Here is an 18,612-nt window from a genome sequence, read left to right on the forward strand (position 1 = left end):
CGGGTATTCCACCAGGTTCTACAAGACCTACGCCCCACAAATCAAGGGAATACTAGCAGACACATACACCGCCTGCATACAAAAAGGCGAGATGACAAACACCATGCGGGAGGCCAACATCACAATAATACCAAAGGATGGGAAGGACCCCCAATTCCCGAAAAACTACAGACCCATATCGCTCATAAACGTGGACTGCAAAATCTATGCAAAAGTGCTCGCTAACAGACTAAACAGAATCCTACCAAGCATCATACACAGCACACAAGTGGGATACATCAAACACAGACTGTCGCAAGACAACACAAGGCTGCTATGCCACCTAATCAACAACACAACACAGAGCGACGATCAAGCTGTCATGATAGCATTGGATGCGGAGAAGGCCTTTGACAGAGTCTCATGGCCCTTCCTAAGGAACTGCATGACAAAATTCGGACTAGGAGATAAATACATAGCAATGACAATGGCCCTATACAACAAACCAAGAGCTAAAATAGTAGTGAACGGAAGCACATCTGAACCACTCCTACTAGAAAGAGGAACCAGGCAAGGATGCCCACTGTTACCGGGCCTCTTCCTACTGGCACTAGAGCCACTCCTTGCGAAAATAAGAGACAATGAAGAGATAAAAGGTGTCAAGATCGGAGGCAAGACAGTGAAACTCGCAGCATACGCCGATGATATCCTCATCACAACCACCGACCCATCTACATCAATAACAGCGCTAATGGAGACAATAGGGGAATACGCAGAGGTATCCGGATACAAACTCAACAAGGACAAATCGGAGTGCAAGCCAATGAACGTCCACACCACAAAATCGGTACTAGGAGACTCCGGCCTAGCCTGGCAAACGAGCCCTCTCAAGTACCTTGGCCTGCTGTTTGGAAAAGACCTGACGGCCACAATACAACACAACGAAGACTCGCTGCTGAAGAAAATTAAAGACAGACTAGAGCTGTGGTCGCCCAAATACATCAGTTGGTGGGGAAGGATCGAGACGATCAAAATGATGATCACTCCCGCAATAAACTACACCTTAAGCATGCTGCCACTCCCTATGACGGACAACTTCCACAAAAAACTAGACAGCATGATAAATACCTTCCTATGGAAAAACAAAAAACTACGTATAGGACTACCCAAATTGAGGCTAGCAAAGGAACTAGGAGGCCTAAACCTGACAAACTTCAAAACCTACCAGACGGCCTGCCTAGCCAAGCAAGGATTTGCGTGGATTGACGAAACGCAACAATACAAGCCTGTGTGGTTAGAACTGGAGAGAGAACTCCTGGAAGGCCTGCACCCAACAGCTATACTGACTGCAAACAAACACCCCCTATGGTCAAACAGGATACTAAAGCACACCAGAGAAGCACTGATGACAGTGGACAGGCGTATGACACAAAAACTGAGGGGCACAACATGGGAGTCCATCTGGCTCAACGCAAAAATTTCATATCAAGGAGCAACAATTAACGACGACAAATGGATCAAAAAAGGAATCAGCTTCCCCAAACAAATGGAAACTAAGGGGAGGCAGCTAACCTTCGCAAACCTACAACAACTATACAACCTCCCCAACAGAGAGCTATACACATTCCTAAAGATAAGAACTGCAATAACCAAAGCAAACCTAACCCGAGAGGAGCCTAGCATCGTCAAGTACGTGCAAATGCTAAACTCGGCAGGCCAACAGACAGCGAAGATCTACAAACTAATAGCCCCAGCCACCATGTCACTAAACAAGAAGACAACAAACGCATGGGCAACGCTCCTAGGCAGACAGCTCAACGAAAAGGAACAGGCGCACATGTGGAGCTTAGCCACAAAAAACAAGATAACCCCGCAACTGGCACAAACAAAGTACTGGCTACTCCACAGAGCGTACTGGACCCCATCCAGACTCCACAAAAGCGGCATAGCAGAATCAAGCAACTGCTGGAACTGCCAAAAAGAAGAGGGGACACTCGAACACCTCATTTTTGGATGCATAAAAGTCAAGAAGTTCTGGAGCCAAATAAATGCATTCATAAACGACATGTTCAAAACAGACTTAACCATCAACTATGCAACCCTTGCAACAGGGCACATAACGACAGATCTAAACAACAGGGAAGAAAGAGACCTACTTGACCTACTTCTGACAGCTGGCCTCAAGATAATCTTAACGAACTGGAAAAGCACGGCAAAAGCAAACTTCAAGACATGGATCAACTGGGTCACCTTCCTAAGAGGAGCAGACAACATCACAGGCAACCTTTCGAAAGAACACACCCCCAAAGAGCTAATGTGGGAACGACTTGACGAACACTTGAACACTTGAGGAAGACGAAGTACCCTTGAACACTTGAGGAAGACGAACGACCCCCCCCCCCCCCCCCCTCTCTTCTTTTTCTTCCATACCCTCTCTCTCTGAGGGAAAGAGACAACAAATGTACTATGAACAACTGCCTATGTATATGTATATTCAACTTTTATTTTTCAATAAAAATCTTTTAAATCAAAAAAAAATAAAATGTATTTTATATGTATGAAATATGGATTTTAATTATCATGTATTTTTTAAATGTATGTTTGTGCTTTTATGAGTTTATACCTCGAATAAAGCTTTACAACAACAGCTTATACTAAGGGGCTGATTTATCATTATTTCACGCAGTGCAGCATGCCTTCATGCAGTGCTGCGTGAAATTTTGGCCGTGTGTGACTTGATAAATATGTCTTAGTTGTTGCATTACCCTTGTGCTCCCTTGCGTGGCGCAAGGGTGAGGCAACTCAATGATAAATCCGCCCCTTAGTAGCCATATTCCAAATACCTCAGGCACATCTATTATTTGTCAGTTCTGCTTTATGCATTAAATAGCTTTGTCTCAATCTTTTTTGTGTTGATAGCACACATTATTTATCAAATGCTACTAATAAAGATCTGAGCCAAATGACTTTTTCTTGTTTTACACCAATACTTTAGATGTGCTAGCTAACATTTGAAGTAGGTACCAGACAAATGAATACCACTAATCACACAAAACTAAACTAAATAGGGCCTACTAATGCACAGGGATTTCGAAAAGGTTCCTCTATAAAACGGAAAAATAGTCTTTGAAAAACTCATTTATTAACACATCAGTCTTAACAGTGATTGATTGGGAATCGTCAAAGATTGTGTCCCTTAGCCTTATATGGATTCTTATAAAGATGCGTAATAAGACATGCAGATACATTGATTCTTATCTAATAGCATTTGCACTCTCTGAAATGCCAGTGATTCCCAAATGCTAGCTTCAAATAATTGCACTCATTTATCAAACATGTCTACTGGCGATGTTTTCTTAATGGTATGATTTACTGTTTTCTGTCTCTGTAAAACAATAGTATTATTTGCATTGTTTAGGAATGTTATTGCACATTCCTTTAGGGTGATTTTGACTTTTATTTGGAATTTCTTTGAAGCTGCAGATAATTTAGATATATCTCAGCACCTTTTTACGTCTCAACTACAGGCAGTTTAGATGTGTGTTGAAGTGCTATTGATACTAATGCATGGGAAGAACTATTTCAGCTCCCTCACCTCACCCGCCACTGCCAACTATCCTATTCCTCCCCACTTGTTTACTTTACAATGTTACCACCCAATGCACTATTGGGGGGTAGCCATCTTGAAAAAGGTTTTCTAATAATTCAGATAACCTGTTTGAAATGGCTAACCTCCACTGGTGCGGTGGGTGGCAAAAATGTATACATGTCGTTTCATGCAAGGCAGGCATCTATTAATTTTTTTTGTTTTATTTTAACATATTCAAAGATGGCCTGGGTAGACTCATAGTCATCCCAAACAGCCATTTTTCAAACAAAATGCATTAAAAGTTGGCTGGCAAGGACGTGAGTGTGTGGAAGCTGACATAAAGAATCAAGAAATAATACCACACGTACAACTCTCTGTCACCACATAAGATAAACAGAATGTATTGGAAACCAACAAGATAATGCACATACGTGCAGCACAAAGACAGTCAGCATAGCCACTGAATGTCCAAAGATGTGACGTTTCTGACTTCTTTTATTGACACAAACCACAGAGGAAATAGCATCATAATGCACGTAACAGAGATTAAGTATTGAATATGTGTCCAAACAGTAAAGGCCTAGGCTGCGTTATACCATTTATACTGTTGTTGACCACGTGTCCGGAGTATGTGGCAGCTTTGGGACTATCCATTGTAATGCAATATATAAGTACTTGTACTCTTCCATACAAATAATTGCAATATCACAGCACGTACCAGAAATATTTTTAAATGTGATATGCTGAAATACTTGCGACTAAGCTAGCATCCTGCTCTGATCTTGTACCTTTCTTGGGCAATCCCTGCATTACAAAATCAGCTTTACTTCTTAATCATAGAAAAGTACAAGCATCTATATAATGATTCTTTTGTCAACTTAACAGAGCCTTAGGCATTTGGTATCTCTAATGAAAGAGAGTTTCCACATTACCCCATCTGATACCAAATCACTAATTTGCATGCTGTCTTAACATCATCTCATGTCCTTCATTGCTTGGATCAGTCTCCTGTTTGTGATGTTCATGTCTTCTATATTTTGGCATACTGTGTGCACAGCTGGGGAAAAATGCTGCAGAACAAGCAGGACACATTTGGATCATCACGCACAGAGTGATAAATGCTGCTATTACTATAGTGATCACCTCCAATATCCATGATCCCCAGCCTCCTAGACATAGTGGGGCCGATTCACAGAACTAATCTGAGATGAAATCCTAAACTTACTACTTTTGGTATTGACAAAAGGCATTTAGTAGTAGTAAAGGTAGGACTCATACTTTACTACTAAACTGAGACAAAATCCTAACTTTACGACTTTCTGTATTCCCAAAAAGGCATGTAGTAGTAGTAAAGGTAGGATTCCTAACTATACTACTACTAAATGCCGTTTCGGAATACCAAAAGTTGTAAGTTTAGGATTTTATCTCAGATTAGTTCTGTGAATTGGCCCCACTATGAACTTTTCACAAATGTTTCCTGTATGTATGTCGTGTGCCTCATCTTTAATTTTATTTATTTGATGGATTGTGTTGTCTATATTGCTCCTGTTGTCAGGTATGTATGAACAGCACACCTGTTTGATGATGGGGCAGACTCTGTCCTCTTTGGCCAGGATGATGTCTAAAGGAACCCTGTTCGGTATCACTACAGCCCTCATGGCAGTTAGTTTCTCAGTGATGTTTCCTAGGGCTGCTGCTGTTGAGTCTGCTACATCCTCAAGCATCCTTGCCAGCTGGTGTATCCTTATTGTGGTGTATACTATTTCTGCACCAGGCACCATTACCCGAGTCCTGTTATTAGGTCATCCTCCCATATTGCTGTCCTCCTAACTCTTCCTGGCTGATGCCCCTGGTGCTCAATCTGTACTAGGTAAGTAAAATGGGTCATTTGGTGCAGGATGGAGGCAAGCTAGTAACTGACATACCCTCCTGGGGGCAAATAGAAGTATGCCCATTGGCCTCAGACAAAGAACAGTCCCTTGTAACCCACTAGTTCAAGTGGGGACCGCTGATCTCTTTTCCTAGCCCCTGATAGTCTTTTTATGTGTTTGCAGTTACTTTCACCAACAAAAATTGGTGTTATCTCCTTTGGCGCTGAAATTCCCAGTATTTTGTTTCTCCTTTTGTCACATTCTATTAGTCTTCTCTTTCCCCTGTCTATCTCCTGTATAGTGCACCCAAATGCTACGCAATACTTCCATTCTTTCCTTCCTTGTATCAGCTGTTGTATTGTATACCTTCCATCTGGCTGCACCAGTAGTCTTGTGTGCACTGTCTGCTTAGGTGGTGTTGCTTTGTCATTCTGGATGCATGATGGTGCAGTAAGCTGTTGTCTTATCCTAAATCTTGGTATTTTTAGCTCACCTTCCTTTGTCTGTTCTGCTTTTTCCCAACCAGCCCTGTCTTTCCATTCCTCATTCGTAGAAGTTCTGTCAAATGTGCCTAGCATTTCCTGATTCCTTTTTGTTGGTTGCATGTTCATGCATTTCACTCTCTTTCTCTTAGGCATTGCTGTTGCATGTCCTGTAGCTATCTAGCCCTTCCAAGGGAAGTAACAGCTATGGACATGTTATGCTATCTAAAGAGCATGTCTCGCATTAAGACACTTCCCACATATTTAGAAAAGGATGTTGAATTGTAACTCATGCTGTTTTCTATCTCTTTGGCAGTGTCTGTGCAAACATTACATCCAGATATGTTCATAATGTTTACATACAATTTTCTCATTTCAACATATTGATTTCCTTGGTATTCATCCAATAATTCCCATTCTCCTTCTCCTTTAATGCCAATCTCCCCCAAATGTCTTGGTCCGTCAGTTCCATTTTTCTCTCTCCATATGTTACATTTGACTCGCTCCCATCCCCCACCCGACCATTAAGGAATGGTATTTCAAGAACTTTTGCATGTATTATTATCTATGCAGTCACTATTATTTCTGGAACTTGGGATGATATTGTCATCAGCATGGCTGGCCACTTTCTTTGTTCTTGATATCCTCTTAGGTGTTTATGCAAATGTTCTTTATGTCCCTAACCTGTTCCGCTTCTCTTTCTGGAAAAATTCCTAATTTTTTTCTTTTTCCACTCGGGCCCATGCTGTCTTCTTTGAAATTTCTAGATGCAACTCACAGTTCAGTTGACATCCTTTATGAGACTAGAGCCAAGTGCATGAATGACATACTGTTAAATTTCAAGGTGAAGTTCTGCAATGTTTCGAGCTGGTGGCTGGTATCCTAAAGTTGGAAATGAGAGATCTTGTAGAATAAGGCTTTTCAAGCCACTCAATACTGAGGGTTTGGCAGAGTCCGTGTCAATACTCCATTTATTTCTAACCCAGGAACCAAAAGTGCGATCTTAATTACCAGTTCTGAAGCTCTACAAGTCACTTGTATATCTCTCAGCCTTCCAGTCCTTACAGCTCCTGGCATTGATGCTCCTCTATCTGTCTACTATCTTTGAGTGCCATGAGGGGGGCACGCCATGCAGTCCACAGGCCGCACCCGGTCCTAGCTGGGCCGCCTCCTCGGATTGCCTGGGGCATGCATGCACCAGGAACGACTCGGGGCACTTTGATGTAAAATCCAGAAGCTGGGCTGAGGCTTAGTAGCTTGGTCCTGCCTTTACCGACTCTCCCGTTAAGATGTTGCTTATTAGCAGGTCCTGCATCCCTCTTGATTCAAGCACTAGTAAGATGTTTTAAAGGAAACATTTGGTGCTCTTATTTTGTACCGTCAAAAGTTAGCCAGCAGATGACATCACTCAGCACTTGAAGAAAAAGTAGGGGTCCTTGAAAAGACGACAGTTGGAGGCCTGGCCTACTGTATGCAGCAAGGAACTGCCTCTGTGAAGTTGTGCTTTCTGTTGGAGTCCTGGCCTGCCTCTTCCTCTTTGCTGTCGCTGGTCTACTGGAGTGAAGATTGTACCTGTGGGGTGCCTCAGGTGCAGGTGGTTGTTCAGGTGGAGCGTGCCCTCCTTGGTCCGGGTCTGCTGCTCTCTTGGTGTTGGAACTGGGATCCAGGATGTCAGCCCCTCCCACGTGATGGCTGTTGTAGTTGTCAGGAGAACCTGGTACGGGCCTTTCCACCTTGGCTGGAGGCACTGTGGGTTTGTGTGAGTTTTTATTGAGACCCAGACGCCTGGCTGCCGGTCATGAAGCAGTGGAGTTGCTGTTTCTGGAAGAGCCTGCAGGACCTTGCTATGGAGATAACACAATGTGTCTGTTAGTTTCTTACAATAATACAAAAGCAAATCATATACTATAAGCATGGGTGGAAAATCTGTTCCGCTCGCGGATTTTGCGGATTTTCGGTAAATTCACAATCCGCGAGATTCGCGAATTTCCCGCAAAATCCGCGAGCGGAACGGATTGGGTCAAAAGTTCAAGCTGACTTTTTGTAACTATTTTAGAATGGCGCCGGCAAGCTGCCAGAGCCTCTAAAATAGTTACAAAAGTCAGCTTCAACAGGAAGCACTAATAGATAAAGTAAAGCAGGTGCTGGAGTTGGAGCTCAAATTCAGTTACACAATCATTAATCACCCCAAACTTGGGGTGAATAATGACTGTGTAACTTAATTTGACCTTCAACTCAAGCGCCTGCTTTACTTTATCTATTAGTGCTTCCTGTTGAAGCTGACTTATGGCTGAGAGCAGAAGGGCACAAAGTGGGACAGAAGGCATGAGTTAGGAAGAGGGCAGAAGGGCACAGAAACCAGTGGGGCAGAGGACAAAAGGGCACAAACAAGAGTGGGGCAGAGGGCAGAAAGGCACAAAAACAAGTGGTACCGAGGGCAGAAGGGCATAAAAAACGAGAGGGTGGCAGTGATGAACCAGGCAAAAAAAAGCCCGCGAACACGCAAAGCGCCCCGCGAACACGCAAAGTTCCCCGCGAACACCCGCAAACACGCAAAAAAAAAAAATCCCCAAATTCGCACGAATTTGCGAATTTTGCGGATTGCGAATTCGCAAATCCGCAAATTCGCGGATCGCAAATTCGCAAAATTCGCCCATATTTAATATACTATTGACAGTGGAGCGGTGAACATGTGGCCTGCAACGTTCATGAGGCAGCCAAACAAAATTCCATGAGGGTTTAGCTTGGTCACTCTATCTGGTATGCTTCTCATTTCCGACAGCGCTAGTGGCAGCACGTCTACCCATGATAGTTCGGTTGATGTACAAATGTTGCCAATTTTGTTTTTCAACACTCCATTCTTCCTTTCCACAGCACCTGCAGCTGGTGGGTGATAAGAGTGGGCAGTATTTGTGTGACCCCAAGCCCCCTGCACATTCCCCCTATCACATGGGAAATGAACACAGGTCAATTGTCTGAGCTCAGACATGCTGGAATTCCAAATATCTGTATCAGTTCTTTCAACAGGTATTTAGCAACAGTGTGTGCATCAGACTTCTTAGTTGGATAAGCCTCAGTCCATTTACCGAACATGCACACAATTACGAACACAGGTTTGTACTTCTGTGTGGGGGGCATGTCAATGAAGTCTACTTAGAGGCTTTCAGAAGGTCCGTGGGGTGGTGGAAAGTGGCCATGTGCAGTTGGTGTAACCTTCCCAGTATTGTATTTTGCACAAACAGTGCATTGTTTACAGAGTCTCTATGCTATTTGATAGAACTTGCAGTTGTACTAATATTGTGAAAACAGTTTGATCATGCCAACTCCGCCAACGTGTGAGGGACCATGAAAGAGGCGTGCCATAGAGAGAGACATTGATGAAGGTAAGCATATATTCCTGTTCGGCCCTGTCCATAACCCCTCCTTTGTTTGCACACACCCTCCCTTGGCCCACTCCTCCTTTCCATGGTTCTCAACCATTTCCTGAATGTGTACATGATAAACATTTAGTGAATCATTCTTCACATGAATCTCTTTTCTCTTCTTGATCATTTGTACTATTGTTAACTGGCAGCCTGTTAGTGCTATTCTCTGTGCTTCACCATCGATAAAGGTGTTGCCTTTTGACACATAATTCTTTAATGAGGTTTGTGCTGCACATTTTATATGGCTACTTTGCATGGTAGTAACAATGCTTGGAGAAGGTCACTTATTAATTGTGCATGCTGTATTTGCTGGCCTGCTGATGTTAGGAATTCCCTCATTGACCACAGCTGCCCGAATCATGGACCACCCTAAAGGTGTATTGGCTGTCTGTAGATCTGTTTTCTCTTTTTCCCTTAGCCAATGCACATGCCCTTGTTAGTGCCTCTAATTCAGCTGTTTGGGCACGTTTGGCAGCTGTCAACCTTACCCCTTCCAACAACTTGTTAGCAGTGCCCACTGCATAAGAGGCCTGCAGTGTTTCATTGTCGTCCCTGAGACATGACCCAACTACAAACAAGTCCCCTTGGGCATCCGGCAGTGGTGTGTGTTTCAGGTCGGTGTGCACCTTCGTATGCCTGTCTATAGCCGGTGCACAATCACGGAAAGCATCATCTGAGGTAAATCATCTAAGTCATGCTCCGTGGGCAAAAGGCATGCCGGATTCAGAGTTGTGCACCTTTTGATGACAATGTGTGGTGCTAATAGTGTTAGCTCATATCTGGTGTGGTATGCATTTGTCAGGTGCTGGGTCTTGGTAGATGTGAGAAGCGTGTCCACTGCGTGGGGAATATGCAAGACCATGGTGTGTGCCAGTACTATATTTTCTGAATGTTCTACTGCCAGTGCTGCCACAGCGACTGCTCGGTGGCAAGGTGGGAGCGCTAAAGCTACTGGGTCTAAGGTGGCAGAATAGTATGCTACTGAGCAGTAGAAAGATCCATGCTTTTGTGTGAGGACATCCAGTGAGCAACACCCCTCTTATGGCAGAACAGGTGAAAGTCTTTGCTGTAATCTGGGAGGCCTAACGCTTGGGCCCCACTGAGTTCTTGTTTCACTTTGTGGAATGCTTTTTCACAGTCCTGTGACCAGGCCACAATGTCTGGTACATCTTTTTGTGTTAGTGCTTGTAAGGGCTTGGCTATCCGCAAAAAGATATTGGCTGTCAGTGTACAAGGGAATGGTGAAGAAGGTGGAGGTAAGATCCAGCACTCTAAAGTGTGTTGCTTTCACTGGAATATTCGACAATATTGTGTCTGAGTTTGGGACCACTGGAAAGGAAGTTACCACTATTATGTTCAATTCTCTTAGGTCTTGTGTAAAACGATATACAGGGGCCCATCCATGCCCTTGGCAGCTTTCTTTACGGTATGTTTTGGTCTTTCGCATGGGCTAAAGCGTATCTTTTTTATTATTCTCTGTTGGAGGAGGTCCTTTATGACTGGTGCTATGCCCTTCTCCCCCTCTTTTGAAAGCTTGCACTGTCGTACTAATGGGAGGGGAGCTCCTGATTTCAATTTGATCGGCACTAGTGGGTAGTTTAACACCTGTCACACGTAATAGTTACTTCCAGCCCAGACCAGGGATGGCCCACAATCACTAAATTCTGGCGGTATTACTAGATCTGTACTTGTTATGAAAGCTGGCAACATCAAACCATTTGCCCTGCTTTCTAGGAAAACTCCTGTTGGTGAACAGTGTATGGTGCATTGTTATTTGCAAAGCAGATATCTACACAGTAAATTTACCAGGCAGAACCTACTGGGGGTGAACTGGTGATTGACAGTTAATGCGCCTACTACTAGTTTAAGTGGCTTTGTGAGATATTCATCTATTGGTTGTGCTGTCATTCCAACTGCCATTTCTTGTATTCCTGAGAGTGGTGCCTCAGGCATATGAGAGGCCTTAAGCATTGATCTTTGAGCTCCTGTGTCTACTAGGAATGGAACAGTTTTGCCCAAAACCGTTCCCTCCACATATGGGCCAGATTGGTCCACTGCTATTGTTGGAGTTATTAGGCAGTGTTCCACTCCCAGGCATCCCTAAACGGTGGTGGAAAAGCACTGTCCTCCTCTTGCACCCACTCGCCCCTTCCCATCCAATCATCCATGTTCCCTCTATTCTTGGTGGGGGGGAGAAGGTGGAGGCATGTCAATTAATCCGTACTCTTTCTAATCCTTATTTCTGTAGTCTGTATGCTTGGTGTTATACGGGCATTGTTGTTGGCCCTGTACTCTATTCTTTGTTACCCTATTTCCCTGTTTTTATTTTTTAGTATTGGGTAGTGTTCTTCCAGTATTTGGGGGTCTTTATAGTAGAAATATGCTGTTCCTGGTGGTGGCAGCGAGGCTGTCTCCCTGTTCCCTTCTTTGCTGGCTTGTGCAAAACCTTCTTGGACTACCATCAATCTGACCTTCTCTTGCTTTATTTTTTCTGCCTCCATTGGCTGTGCATAGGACTGCTAATCAGCACAGTATGTGACTGCTGTCAATAACCTTTCAATTTTTTTTCTGTTGCCATCAAGAAATGATGTTTGTGGTTTTCCCTTAATTAGTGACCTCAGCCCTTGAAAAATTGTAGTAACAAATGCAGGCATTGTTGTGTGGCGATTTACATTCCGTATGCATTTTCCCAATTCATGCCCTTATATAGGTAAAATTCACACTGCCCTTAAATAGGCATAGAAATCCAGTCCTTATTTAGGCATAGTTCATACAGCCCAAATACAGGCATGGCTACTTCAATCCATTCATCAACGTCACAGCGATTTCTTGGAAAACCAGACTCTCAAGCAGAAGGGACTTCCCCTAGCCTGGATATGGATTTCTTCAAGAAACTCATTATTATGCATGAACAACTATTCCTTAGGGGTTCATCCATGACGTTCATATGCCTGACTTTACGTCAAAGCTGGCATTCCTTAGCACCTTCAAGGTATAAATATACCTTCACTTGCTATGGCAAAGCACGGTGTGGTCCGGTGCAGTTCGACTACCTACTTGCACGACACAGCTTGCTACAGCAAGTGCTGAAGGAAGCCAACTCTCCAGCTGATGCACTGATCAGAACCTGTCCTCCTCTACCGAGAAATCTAGCTCCAATGTTTCTGACTCCCCTTGCGGGATGTTGGGAAATTGAGTTTGTGAAAGAGATAACAACCTCTCTCATTCTAAGGTATGGAGCTGGTTAGAACCTAGAGAAAAGTTTGGCACTTCTTGGCAAAAACATAACCTATGCTAAAGACCACACTTACTACTTACCTCGTACTAGACCTAGGTTAGGTACATTGGGGTAGGCGTATTTTAGAAGCACCAGTTGAGTATTTTAGCCTGTGTTATTTATGTATGTTTTTTCATGTCATAGTACTAGACAATGCTATTACAGTATTATTTTATACTACTGTTTACGCTGTACGCATTATACTTTGCATTCTGTCTAATGATTGTAGCAGTTCACCTCTCTTGCATGAGAAAGAAGACTGTTCAATAAACCCCTTTTATCGAAACACCAGTCTCTCTATTTCTGTGCAACTCTGTAGAAACAAAGCATGCATGATTGACTGAATAAAATAGTTATCTATTGTTTCCACGACTCTGAAGATACGTTTTTATTCTTGGGAAACAAAGTTGTCATGTTTATGCGTTTGTCAGAAACTAATCCCTTCTTGTGTATTCGAGAAAGTTTCTAGTGACCTCTGAGCTGCTGGCACTCAAAATTAAGTTTAGTATATTTGATAGATATATAGGATAAATTATTCCAATGCGCAGAGCCTATTGGGAATATAGGAACTACACTACATGGCGCCCAACATTTGGTAAGGATTCAAGCAAGCCGGGCCAACAACGGCTGAAATGCCAGAAACCGGTCCCCGGAAGCTTGTCTCCTTTACGGTGAAGAATTGGCTTGGTAGTTTGGTCTGCCCTGCTACCATGAGGCACTGGGTCAGACTAATTTGCATATAGCCAGGTTCTGAACTGGGGTGATGCAGTGAGCTAAATAACGGTGATGGATCAAGCCCTGATCTCTTGACTGGGTAAGAGTGGTCTGCTTAATTCAGACACTCTGTTCATCACCACCCCCTTTCTGTATCGTATTTGGCCACTACAGGTGTGGCAGGGTATACTCAGACATGAGTCCCTTGCTCACTGCACCACCAGGATTCAAGCAAGCCGGGCCGACGACAGCTGAAATGCCAGAAACGGGTCCCTGGAAGCTTGTCTCCTTCCGGTGAATAATTGGCTTGGTAGTTTGGTCTGCCCTGTTCCCATGAGGCACTGGGTCAGACTAATTTGCATATAGAAAGGTTCTGAACTGGGGTGATGCAGTGAGCTAAATAACGGTGATGGATCAAGCCCTGATCTCTTGACTGGGTAAGAGTGGTCTGCTTAATTCAGACACTATTTTCATCACCACCCCCTTTCTGTAAAACATTTGGTAAGGGACTAATTTACGCTAGATACTAAAGTAACTCAGTCGTGCTTTTCTCAGAGACCCTTTTTTCCGTAAATACTCCACTACATGTCCTGGAGTGGGTAAAGGGATAATATCCGCCATAGCTGAGTAGGACGGAAAATCCTATCTATTAGCTTTTTTTTTGTTCAACGTTGAAGGATACAGTTTTCCAAAATATTGTGCACCTTATTTTTGTTTCCTTGAAACTTGCTCTGCAAACTTTCAGTCAACAAAGTGTTGAATAACGGCAACAACACCGAGACTGGTGGAGCTGCGGCTGATCTGACAGATGCAGCTCTAAACTATATAGGTTTCCAAGAAACCGACGAGGATGCTTTAGGCATTTCTATGAATTTAAGGAAAGCCATAACTATAAAACTTATAAAAAATGGCCTAACATCGAGAGGTGGTAGGATAGTTTTTGTGATAGAGGCACATGAATATCATCAGACAGAGGTATTCAATTTGTAGATATTCTTCCCACGAAGCAAATCAAGTAACACAGATGTTTCACTTCTACAAAGAAGATGAACCACCAGAGGGATATATTTCTTTCAAGGATGTAGAAATTCAACAAACTTACCAGGAGCATGAGCTCTGGTTTAAAGGCGCCCTAAAAAATTTTAATCACATCACCAGGCTCAGTCCACTAGGTAGACCAGGAGCCACAAGGTAAGATAGAATGAGGATTCTCCTCACCATAAAATCCAGTTAAAACCAACTGCACAAAGTCAGTATCCAGTTAAGTAGGAAGCTAAAAAACAGGTCAGGGAGATCTTTTTATCAACTTTAATATCAGGGGTGATTGAAAAAAGCACCTTGTCAATGAACAATACTTTGTTTCCTGTCTCCAAACCAGACAATACATATCGTCTAGTATTGGATTACAGACAACTAAACTCATGTTGCAAAACATTTGCAGTGCAGAATGCGCACTGTACAGCACTAATGAATAACATTGTGCGTAAAAAATATAAGACAACATTAGAAATTTCTAATGGTTTCTTCTGCCAAAACATTGCATGAGAAAGTAGGTATCTGACCGCTTTCCAATTATGGGGACACTGCGTCACTTCTGTCATCTCTCTCAGGGATTCAAGAATAGTCCTGGGTTATTCTCAGCAAGGGTAACGGAGTTACTACAAGCTTATGAAGATGAAGCAATGTCATATGTCGATGATATCTATTTCACAGATGATGACTTGGATAGGCACTTGAACAGGGGGAATACCATTATATTCGGATTCGCCTCAAAGGTTTACAAATTCAATTTAAAAAATCTAGAATTGCCCATCTCAACGTCCTTTTTCTAGGATACGAATTATCAAGTGAATGCAAAAGCCTGGCAGCAAACTTTCTAGAGAAATGTGCGCTGTTCCAACCTCCAAAAACGCTGAAAAGCTTACAGTCAATTCTAGGTTTCCCGAATTTCGGAAGAACTTACATACTAAATTACGCAGAAAGGGTTAAACCTCTCTACGAATGAATCAAACCTGATTTCAAATTAGTTAATTGGACAGAAAAAACACACAATAATTTTGCGTTCTTTGCAAACAGACATGTTAGCAACTAACCATTGGCAAACACGCCTAAACGTACGCAACTTAGTGATCTGAATCATTCCAGGACAATGCCGATTCACGTACTTAACTTTTAACGAAGGTGAAAAAGTACCAATAGCTTACAAATCACACTTGTACAAACAAGCAGAAATAAAATTCACTTCAACAGAAAAAAACCTGACAGCTGTTGTGGGACACCCCCGCGCCGCACGGCCACCAGCTGCTGCGTGTGCCCCATTGCCTTGCCCTCTGCCTCGCTGCCTGCCTCGCTGCCGGTTGACTCTGCTGTCGTTTGTTTTGTTTTTGTTTTGTTCTCCATTTGTGCTTGTTTAAATAGTATTTTTTGCCCGTGTTAGCGTTTTTGTCATCCATTTGTGCCTGTTTTTTGTCACTTTGTGCCCGTGTTAGCGTTCTCCTTCCTGTTTGCCCGCCTACCTCGCCGCCCTCCGTCTACCCTCCCCGCTCCCCGCTTCCCACCACCACCGCTGACCCCGCCCCTTTTTTCCTTCTGTTCCCTCCGCGCTCCCGCCTCCCAGCTGCTCCGCCCACCCGCGCACTTCGCCTTATATGGCGACCGCGCGAACGCGCAGCGGTCACGCGCAGCGGGCGCGCCGATTGTGCGCCGAAGGCGCGCCAAAGGTAAGCCCGTCTACGCCCGTCCGCGCCTGGACCGCGCCCAGTGCCAGGACCCCTGGCCCTCGAGGACCCCGACCGACCCGCCTGACGTACACCGCCGCCACCCTCACCGCACTCAACACCGGCCGAGTCCCGGGATGCTGCAGAGCCACCCCTCGACGCATCCACGGACCCTTCAGTTGCAACACCTGCAAGTTGACCTGCATCCAGACCCGCCTGACACCAGCACCTGCCAAACCGAACACCAGCAGCAACCACCTCAAGTGCATCCTGCTCAACACCCGCTCCGTCCACAGACACGCCATCGAACTCTGGAACCTCCTCGACACCACAGCCCCTGACGTTGCCTTCATCACGGAGACCTGGATGAACGCCTCCTCAGCGCCCGACATCGCCATCGCCATCCCAGAAGGATACAAGATCACCCGGAAGGACCGCAACACCAACCAGGTGGGAGGAGGCATCGCCATCATCCACAAGAACACCATCCGCATCACGACCAGCACCGACAACACCCCACCCTCCGCCGAACACCTGCACTTCCAGATCCACACCGACCCGAAGACCACCCTCAGAGGCACCCTGATCTACCGACCCCCGGGACCACGCACTCAATTCAGCGAGGACATCACCGACTTCGTCAGCCCGCATGCCCTCCCCTCCGCTGACTACATCCTCCTGGGGGACTTCAACTTCCACCTGGAGAACAACAACGACTGAAACACCAGCACCCTGCTCGACAACCTCGCCAACCTTGGACTCAAGCAGCTGGTGTCCACCCCCACCCACCTCGCCGGACACACACTCGACGCCATCTTCTCATCCAGCAAAGACATCGCCTTCAGCCACGCCACAGAACTCCACTGGACAGATCACAGATGCATCCACTTCACCTTCAGAAGAACGACGACCCACCACCACCAGCAACAGGTTGCCCGAAGAAGCTGGAACAAGATCACAGCCGACCAGCTCGCCGCCTCCCTGAGCCAGCACCCTCCCGCCAGCTCAGCGAACCCCAGCCAGGCCGCCGACAACCTCACGAAGTGGATCAGCAACTGCGCGGACGAACTCACCCCACTGAGGACCCCGCCCAGCAGACCCGGCAGTAAGAGAGCCCCATGGTTCACCGACGAACTCAAGAGCTCCAAGAAGAACTGCCGAGCCCTCGAGAAAGCCTGGAGAAGGGAATCCACGCCGGACAACAGGACCACCCTCAAGCTCGCCACCCGGAAACACCACCAACTGATCCGCATCGCCAAGAAAACGGCTTTCAAAAACCACTGGACAACAACGCACACAACTGCAAGGAACTCTTCAACATCGTGAAAGAGCTCTCCAACCCCGGAAACAACGACATCACCCCTTCGCAAGACCTCTGCAACTCCCTCGCTTCCTACTTCCACAACAAGATCGCGGACATACACGACAGCTTCAGCACTCAACCGACGCACGCCACGACCGCAGGACCTCCACCCACCACCACCCTCCGCGCCTGGATCCCGGTCAACACCGAAGACACCGTCCACACGATGAACTCCGTCCACTCCGGATCTCCAACCGACCCCTGCCCTCACCACGTCTTCAACAAAGCCGACGCTGTCATCGCACCCCACCTGCGGGACATCATCAACACCTCATTCGACACCGCCACCTTCCCCGAGAGCTGGAAGCACGCCGAACTCAGCGCTCTACTGAAGAAACCTACAGCAGACCCCACCGAACTCAAGAATTACCGCCCCATCTCGCTACTCCTGTTTCCAGCCAAAGTCATCGAGAAGACCGTCAACAAACAGCTGGCCACCTTCCTCGAGACGAATGGATCCCTCGACCCATCGCAGTCCGGATTCCGTGCCAACCACAGCACCGAGACCGCCCTCATTGCCGCCACCGACGACATCCGAGCCCTGATGGACAACGGGGAAACAGCGGCCCTCATCCTCCTAGACCTCTCCGCGGCCTTCGACACGGTCTGCCACCGCACCCTAGTGCAGCGCCTCAGCAACGTCGGAATCCAGGAGAAGGCGCTGGAATGGATCGTCTCCTTTCTCGACGGAAGAACACAAAGAGTCCGCTTACCACCGTACAAGTCAGAGGCCACCAAAGTCATCTGCGGCGCCCCTCAAGGATCCTCACTGAGCCCGACTCTCTTCAACGTCTACATGAGCCCCCTCGCGGCCATCGCACGCCAACACAACCTCAACATAATCTCCTACGCCGACGACACCCAGCTGATCCTCTCCCTGACCAACGACCCCGCCGCCGCCAGAGCCAACCTGCACGAAGGGATGAGAGAGGTAGCCGAGTGGATGACGACGAGCCGCCTGAAGCTGAACACAGATAAGACGGAGGTCCTCATCCTGGGCTCCTCGCCCTCCGCCTGGGATGACTCCTGGTGGCCCCCCGCCCTGGGCTCTGCACCCAGACCGACGGACCACGCACGCAACCTGGGTTTCATCTTGGACTCCTCCCTCTCCATGACCAGGCAAGTCAACGCCGTCTCCTCGTCATGCTTCAACATCCTGCGCATGCTTCGGAAGATCTTCTGGTGGATCCCCACA

Source organism: Lissotriton vulgaris, chromosome 4_1, assembly GCF_964263255.1.
Source record: "Lissotriton vulgaris chromosome 4_1, aLisVul1.2, whole genome shotgun sequence".
NCBI classification, from domain to species: Eukaryota; Metazoa; Chordata; class Amphibia; order Caudata; family Salamandridae; genus Lissotriton; species Lissotriton vulgaris.